Raw genomic sequence first — 8,678 nt, forward strand, 5'->3', positions numbered from 1 at the left:
CGTCGACTTGTGGTGAGTGAACGGAATGGTGACCCTTTCATAGAGTAGGAGGTTCCAGCAAAGGACATACTGGGACAAGGCAGACTTGCCGGAACAGGGCGCTGCAGTGACTTCAGTTACATATTCCCCTCTCAAGCGGGAATAGTGGGGAGTGCCTTGTCTGCTTGATGCCGCTGACTAAGACTCAGTAGGCTAGCCCAAACCAGGTCAGAGCGCCTGGAGGTGCACCCTAGCAGTAAAGCCTCAGGTAGGTAGACCTGAAGGGGCAGGCCCAGCAGAGGCTGCCCAGGTCTGTGTCTCCCTAGTACACCACAGTGGGCGGGAACACTTAGCAAGCACAATTCAAACAAACTGTAACCGAAAAAGAGAAAAAAATTGGGCCTCCTACATTCCCTTATATGGAAGGAACAAAAAGTATGGGAAGAGGAAGGAACAAGAAAGGGCCCTCAGTCCCCAATCCTGAGAACACTGATCCAGGAAAGGGAAACGTAAAGACAGAAAACATGCAATATCAGACATGGCACCAATCCAAATAAAGCAATATCTCCAGAGTCTCATAGATGAGTTCAAAAATGAAGTATTTAACAAAATAAAGCAAGATATAAGTAGAATAGTTAGAGAAATGCTAAGCACGCCCAAGAAAAAAACAGATGGTGGAATGGAAGAACAGAAAAAAAGGGGAGAAGTTGTTTGATGGGGAAAATAGAGAAAACATAGAATACATGAAGCAGGCTCAAAGAGATTACCAGGAAACTAAAAACTCTATTGAAAGCTGGTATAACAGCTTGAAAGAAACTAAAGATAGATTATCTGAATTGGAGGGCAGACTTTTAATATGCGAGCATGAAATGAAAAACTTATTTAAAATAACAAGAAAACAAACAGCAATAATACAAAGGTTAGAAGATGATAAGAGGATCTACAACCTAAGAATTAAGAACATAAAAGAAGAAGTAGGGACACAAACAAATGGACTACAAAAGCTATTCACAGAAATAATCCAAGAGAATTTCTCTAATTTAGCAAAAGGTAAAGATACTCAGATGTATGAGACATACAGGACCCTAGCCAACTACAACCCAAACAGAGCTACACCCAGGCATATAATAATCAAAATTCCAGAAATCCAATATAAGAACATAATACTAAAAGCCGTCAGAGACAAGAAACAGATCACTTACAATGGAACACCCATCAGAAGGCAGCAGACTTCTCGGCACAAACCATCAAATCACAAAGAGCATGGGGGGAAATAATTCAAGCTTTGAAAGATAACAACCTCCAGCCAATATTGATATATCCTGCACAACTGTCCCTAGAAATTGATGGAAAAACAAGGTGCTTTCAGGATAAAGAGGAACTAGGGGAATTTGTAACCACCAATTCAACTCTGCAGAGAGTACTACAGGATATTCTAAAATATCAGGATATCTTGTGAAGAAACACTATTTTGCTTGAACACTTATGTTCTGACCTATGCTGTTTTGTTGTTATATCCTCTTTTATCTCAATATCCTTTTTTATTATTTTTTTATTTTTATCTTTTTAATTAAAGGAAAAATAAATAAAAATAACAGGATATATTATAGTAAACCCCTTTGATTTCCTATTAACTTGATATGAAACCCTGTATTGCTCTCATCATCTTGTTTTGACTGATTTTACTCTATTCTGTTTTGCTTTGTAGTACCAAGTTTGAAAGTATAGGCAACAACTGTGAAGACAGTAAGATTCACTATGATGCCCATTCTGGTTTAACTATTATCTTCTTTTGAAATTTCTACACTTAAATGATGCTACCTATACAACATACTAGAACTTATGGGACACAATTAAAGCAGTTCTACAAGGGAAATATATACCAATGAATTCCAATATGAGAAAAACAAAGCTCAAATAAACAATGTAACATTGAAACTCAAGCTTCTAGAAAAAGAAAAAAAGTCAAGCCCAAAGTTGAGTGAGGGAGGAAGTTATAAATATTAGAGTAAATATTAATGCAATGGACATTAAGAAAATAGTATGAAGAACCCATGAATTGAAGAGATGGTCTTTAAAAGATTAAATAAAATTAATAAACTCTTTACTAAGTCTATCAGAAAAAGGAAAGATTGAAATCCATGCAATTAGGAATAAAAAGGATTAAATCACAACAGATCCTGCAGAAATCTAGATCATCAATAACTCCTTTTAGAACATGTATTCTAATAAAGTGTAAACAAGAAATAGATTCTTAGATACAAATGAATTACCAAAGCTGAATCAAGAAGATATAAAACATAAATATACCACTATCAGTCAATAATATTGAAGATGTAATAAAAACCTATCAAAAAAGAAAAGTGCAGGCCCTGACAGATTCACTGCTGAATTATATTAAAATTTACAGAAAACCTAATAATTCTATTTCTCAAATTTATACTGAAATTGAAAGGGAAGCAAAATTTCCAGTTCATTCTTGGAAGCAAGCATTACCCTCGTACCAAAACCATAGGATCCAATTAAAGCAGAAATACAGGCCAATCTCTGTAATGAACATAGATACAAAAATCTTTAATAAGATACTGGGCAACAGAATGCAGCAAATAATGAAGAAGATTGTACACCATGGCCATGTAGGATTCATCCCAGGGATACAAGAATGGTTCAAAATATTCATATCAATAAATGTAACATACCACATTAATATATCTATGAACAAAAGCAATATGATCAACTCAATAGATGCTTTAAAGGCCTTTGATAAAGTTTAACATGCATTCATAATAAAAACCCTGCAGAAAATGGAATGGATGGTCTTTATCCCACTCTGATATAAACTATCTATGACAAGCCAACAGTCAATATCATACTAAATAGTTGAAAATTAAGTTTTTACTTTAAAATGAGGAACAAGACGAGGATGTCCATTGTCACCACTCTTAAAACATAGTTCTAGAAACATTAGCCAGAATAATTAGATACAAAGAGAAATAAAAGGAATAAGCCTAGGAAAGGAAGAAGTTGAATTATCATTATTCACAGATAACATGATACTTTATACAGAAGATCCCAAAAACTCCACAAAAAACTTGTAGATTTAATAACCAAATTCAATTGCATAACTGTATATAATGTCAGCACTCAAAAATTGGTAGAATTCCTGTACACAAACAAACCCTCTGAGAGCGAAATTAGGGAGGCCACACCTTTCACAACAACATCCAAGAAGATGAAATACCTAAGAATAAATCCAATGAAGAAAGAAAAATCCCTCTACATTGAAAACTTCTTTGTGGGGGGCTGGAGGTTTAGCTCAGCGGCATAAGCGCCTGCCTTGGAAGCAGGCAGTCGTGAGTTCAATCCCCGGTACCGATAAAAAGGAAAAAGACAAAAAAAAAAAAGAAAGAAAAGAAAACTTCTTTGTGATAATTCCTGTGCATTTGGGGTTTTGTTCATAAAGTCTTTGTCTTGACCATGGAAATAACAGTGAGGATAAGGAGAAAAAGGAGATCAAAGAGGATATCAAAAATTGAAAGATATCCTTTGTTCTTGGGTAGGAAAATGAATATATTGAAAATGGCCCTAATTTTAAAATTGTTATATAGATTAAAAGCAATTCCAACCAAAATACTAATAATACCTCACAGAATTAGAGAAAAGAATCCTAAAATTCATTTGGAATCAGAAGACACTTAGAATAGTGAAAACAATTCTGGTCAACAAAGACAAGGCAGGAGACATCACAATCCCTGACTTGAATTTATACTTTGATGAAAACAGCATAGCACTGCCAAAAAAAAAAACCAAAAAGAAAATAAAAACAGAAACAAAGATCAATGGAACAGACTAGAAGATACACAAACAATTCCAAACACACTCAGTCACCTTATCTTATTGTTGATAAAGGAATCAAACACCTTTCACTGGAAGAAAGATAGCCTTTTTAATAAATGGTGCTGGCTTCCTATATGCCATAAACTAAAACTAGACTCATATCTCTCACCATGTATGAATCAAAAATCAAAATGGACCAAAGATCTAAATATTAACTCTGCTAGAAGATACAATAGGTAGAACTTTTTTTTTCTTTTGGTACCAGAAACTGAATTCATGACCTTGCCAGGCAGTGCCACTGAGCTAAACCCCCGGGCCCATCATAAGTACAACTCTTGAAGACATTGGTATAGGTGCAGATTTTATAAACAAAACCTCAGTTGCACAGGGACTATCACAAAGAATCAGCTACTGAGATCTCTCACTTTATTAAAAATTTTATGCACAGCAAATGAAACCACTAATAGAGTGAAGAGACAGCCCACAGAATGGGAGACAATGTTTGCCAACTGCTTCTACACAAAGGATTACTATCAAGAACACATAACGAACTCAAAAAAATCAGTCCTCCCAAATTTAAAGAACCTATCCAAAAATGGGCATCTGAAAAAGTAGACGCTTCTCAGATGGAGGAGTAGAAATAGCAAATAAATATATGAAAAAATTTTCAACACCAAAGATCTTTCAAGAGATGCAAATTAAAGCAACACTGAGATTCCATTTCACAGCAATAAGAATGGCTACTATCAAGAAATTAACCAATAACAAATGCTGGTGAGGCTGTGATGAAAAGACCCTTTTCCACAGTTCGTGGGAATGTGGACCACTGCAACCCATGTGGAAATCAGTGCAGCACTTTCTCAAAAAACTACAACTAGAAGTTCCATTCAATCCAGACCTTCTTTTTGGTATGTTCCTGAAATAATTAAAAGTGTCCTATCACAAAGATATATGCAGATGCATGTTTATAGTGGCATAGTTTGTAATAACCAAATCTTGTAAGTAGCCCAAATGCCCATCTATTGATGAATGGATAAAGAAGATGTGGTTTTTATGGAGTACTACTCTTCCATTAAGAAAAATAACCCTGAGCCATTTCTAGCCTAATAGATGCACCTTGGGACCACACTCTTAAGAGAAATAAATCAGACACACATGTTCAAATCACATGGTTTCTCTGATGTGAGAAACCAAAAATCTAAATAAGGGCCAAAATGGATAATAAGTATTGGTAAATGGGAAGAATACGCTCAAATGAGAAGGAACATGAGAGAGGGGAGGAAGAATGGACAATAAAATATAGAAGAAAAAAATGAAAGCAAAGCTTTTGCAAATAAAGAGAGGAAGAGGAGTTGAATAGAGGAGAGAGGTTGGGAAAAAAAAGAAGCAAGACAGCTCATGTACAGGTACAAACTCCCTGTGATGAATGCTATCATTACGAAAAATAAATTGTACCAGTAAAATAGAAATTTTACAAAAACCCTATTTCTAATTTTTAATATGTCAGTTATTGTTAATAACATGTACTGAATAATTCACTTTTTCTCCACTAATTTAAAATTTAAACTCCCAAATATTCGGCAGTTTATGGAGAGTAATGTGGGAGATCTATATTAATAAAATGTTCAATAAATTATACTTAATGTTTTAAATTTGTTAAGGTGATTATTAGACTTAATATCTAGTGTCTAACTACCAAAGTGTATTACCAAAGAGAAATTAGACACTAATTAGATTACACGTAGCTAACAGTCTTGTTCCTATAAAAGCATTGAAATTTTTCCTTCATTTTTGCCTTTCCATGAAGCCACTAAAACCCTGCCCTTCTAATATCTATCTCACTTTTTATGTTGCACTGCTGTGTTTCTGGAAATATATATCATGTTATACTCAACATCAGAATTTTCAGGGTGTTCTTTAAAATACAGATTCCTTGATTCCATTTGAGATCTATTGCATTGAAATATCTCTCAGCTGAGCCCCCGAATTTGTATTTGATCTGTCAAAGCATTAGAAGCATGACTATTTTGCTTACTAAACCAGAAATTTAGGTGAAAAGCAGTGTATTTGTTTTTATCTTAAGGTGCCCCTGTGGCATAACTAAATTGAAAATGGTAAAGTGATTTGTTCAGCTATATGAGCTTCACACTGCACAAATGTCTGAGATATCAAGCAGTAGCAATCTATGATAAAAATATCCCAAAGCACCAAAACAACTATCCCCCTGTCACAAACATGAAAACGGGCAGCAGACAATTTCTTGGTCGAGATAAGGTTTTTAATCAACAGCAACAGCAGATAAGGTAACTGACAGTCAAAAAGAATAACCTTAAACATGATGTCAACCCTGTGCAGCGGCAAGAAAATCTTCCCAGAACTGCTGGACAAGAAGCAGACTCACTTGACAAATACAAACAGCCAAGAATATTTTTTGCTATTTCAGTCAAAACAATGTGGTCCAATCAATAATGCAAATACCCCATTTCTCAGGCTAACAATCTCTGTCACTTGAACACTCAGAGAGATAAAGCACTGCTGGATACCATTATATGTAATCTTTCTCTAGTTTGACATGTCAATAGACAAGGCAAATAATTCTGTGAAGAAAAGGAGGAAAAGCTCACAGGCAAAGAGTAATTTGCTCCACATTTTCCCATTTCTTTTTGCTTTGCACATACCTCCTCCCACTTCCATTTTAGAACACTTTCAGTAATGGGCTATCGATGAAATGCTTCTCAGAAGAAATAGAGATTGTACAAGAATGAGACGAGAAGCAATTGTATCAGCAGAATGGTTCCATTGTATTTCTGGTGTGAATGAATCCCAAAAGAACTTCCAACCACAATTTTGGCAGGAAAGACTTAGGAAGCATTACAACCATTTACCTAGAAATCTAAAGGTCTATTTTGCCATGAAAGGTAAGAGCAATATGTGCAGAACCCCCTGTGTTTGTGTTAATGAACATATGAGATCTGAGAGAGAATGAAGAACTTGATAGGAGAGAATCAGCACCTCTTTTATAGAAGAAATTTCCACTGAATGATTCTTTTGGTGTGGATAATGGGGATAATATAGTTCCAATTAGAAGACAAGGCCAGCAGTGCCAGTTGGCCTACCTAAAACAAAGGCTGCTATCAATGAAAAATATGTTTAAGAAAAAAGAGGAAGATATAGTCATAAATATTTTCCTTTCTTTCTCTTCTTTCTCTTATGACACTATAGTCATAGGACTTTCTCTTTCTTTCTCTCCTTTATCTTACCCTGAGCTAGCACTAAACTGAGGTGTAGGTAGAGTCTGTCTATCTCAGTCTCTAGCTGCTGCCTAAGCTTCACTGGGGTGATGCATGTTCCCACCTGTTGTTCCCCAGACAGAAGGAGCCTCTGCTCCTCACAAAGGAAGAAGGTATCTCCACATTACTCCCTTGTTTTTAGAAGGAGTACAAATTGGTCTCTACTCTTCAACTCTCCTACATACATATTTACGTATTTCTCACACACACATCTTCAGTATAATTGTCTGGTAGGTGGGAACGAAATGAGGATAAAGAATAAAATTATACCCAGTTCATCCATCTCTGTGCCTTATCAAATTCAAAGCCCACTCGTGCCATACTCACTTCTTCAAGCCTATTTTCTACTGGAAATGCTTTAACTTGAATATTCTCAGAAACACCAAGACTAGTTTCCAGAAAACAAAAACCATGAAGATAATGCCAAGGTCTGCTACAAACTGGAGCAGAAGTTAGGCTTCCTTTTCTCTTAGCTATACGGGTCAAATGCCTGGATTACTGACTGCTCTGAACCCAGGCACATGGAACAAATTCTCCAGGATGCCACCAGTCTAGAACAGGGTGTTCTGGGGCTGTCCTCTCAGAGTAGTCTGATACCTTTGCAATTTTCAGGCTCCAAATGTTAGCATCATGTTGGTTCTGGTGATGTTCTCAGGCCACTTTTCTATTGTCCTGTTTCTTTTCAGCAACCAGGTTCTCCTCTACTCCAATTTTGCAGGCCATCACTTTACTGGCGCTTCCTTTCTAGCCAAATTCAAAACTTTCTGAAGCATTCTGTGGGCCCTTTGTTTTTGGTTTTTTTTTTTTTTTTTTTTTTTTTTTGGGTTTTGGTTTTTGGTTTTGAGGGGTTGGTTTTTTGAAGCAGGACCTTCCTATGTAGTCCAGCTTGACCCTAATCTCACTACAGAGCCCAAGCTGGCCTCTAACTCATAGTGATTTCCTGTCTCAGCCTCCAAATCCTGGGAATACAGGAGTGTGCCACCATGTCTAGTATGTGTCCTTTGTTCTTTATTTTCAACACATATTTGGCTAAAGCCTCCAACAGTAGCCATGCCACAACCCTATCTTTAGACTGCCCTGAAATTCCTTCCATCAGATTCTTAGTCCACTACCCTTAATCTCAATCTCAGGCAAAGTCTCTGTCCATGAGCATGCCTTGAAATTTCTTCCACCAGATTCATGGGCCCAGTGCCCTTAATATCAGTTTCAGGCAAAGTCTGTGGACATGAGCAAAATTTCAGCCAAAGCATAGTCCACATAATCGAGAGTCCAACAATCAATGCAGTCCTTCTTCCCAGTAGAAACATCCTAAGACTTGTCTTTGCCAGCAGAACTTTTTAATCAGCATTTGGTTCTTGTAAACTCTGACCAGAATCTCCTATTAAGTACAGTTTAAAGCACTCTAGGGCTTCTTCTTCAGTCAAATCTCCAAATCTTTTCAAATTCTTCCCACAAGCCAGCTCTAAAGGCATGGTCAGGTACAGTCACAACAACCCCAGTTCTCTGGTACCAAAATGCGTCTGCATTGCAGAACTAAAGAGTCTGTGCTGGAAGCAAGGAATCAACATCTAA

The sequence above is a fragment of the Cavia porcellus genome, unplaced genomic scaffold, assembly GCF_034190915.1.
Source record: "Cavia porcellus strain 051 isolate PalLab524CR breed Dunkin Hartley unplaced genomic scaffold, mCavPor4.1 scaffold_22, whole genome shotgun sequence".
Lineage (NCBI taxonomy): Eukaryota > Metazoa > Chordata > Mammalia > Rodentia > Caviidae > Cavia > Cavia porcellus.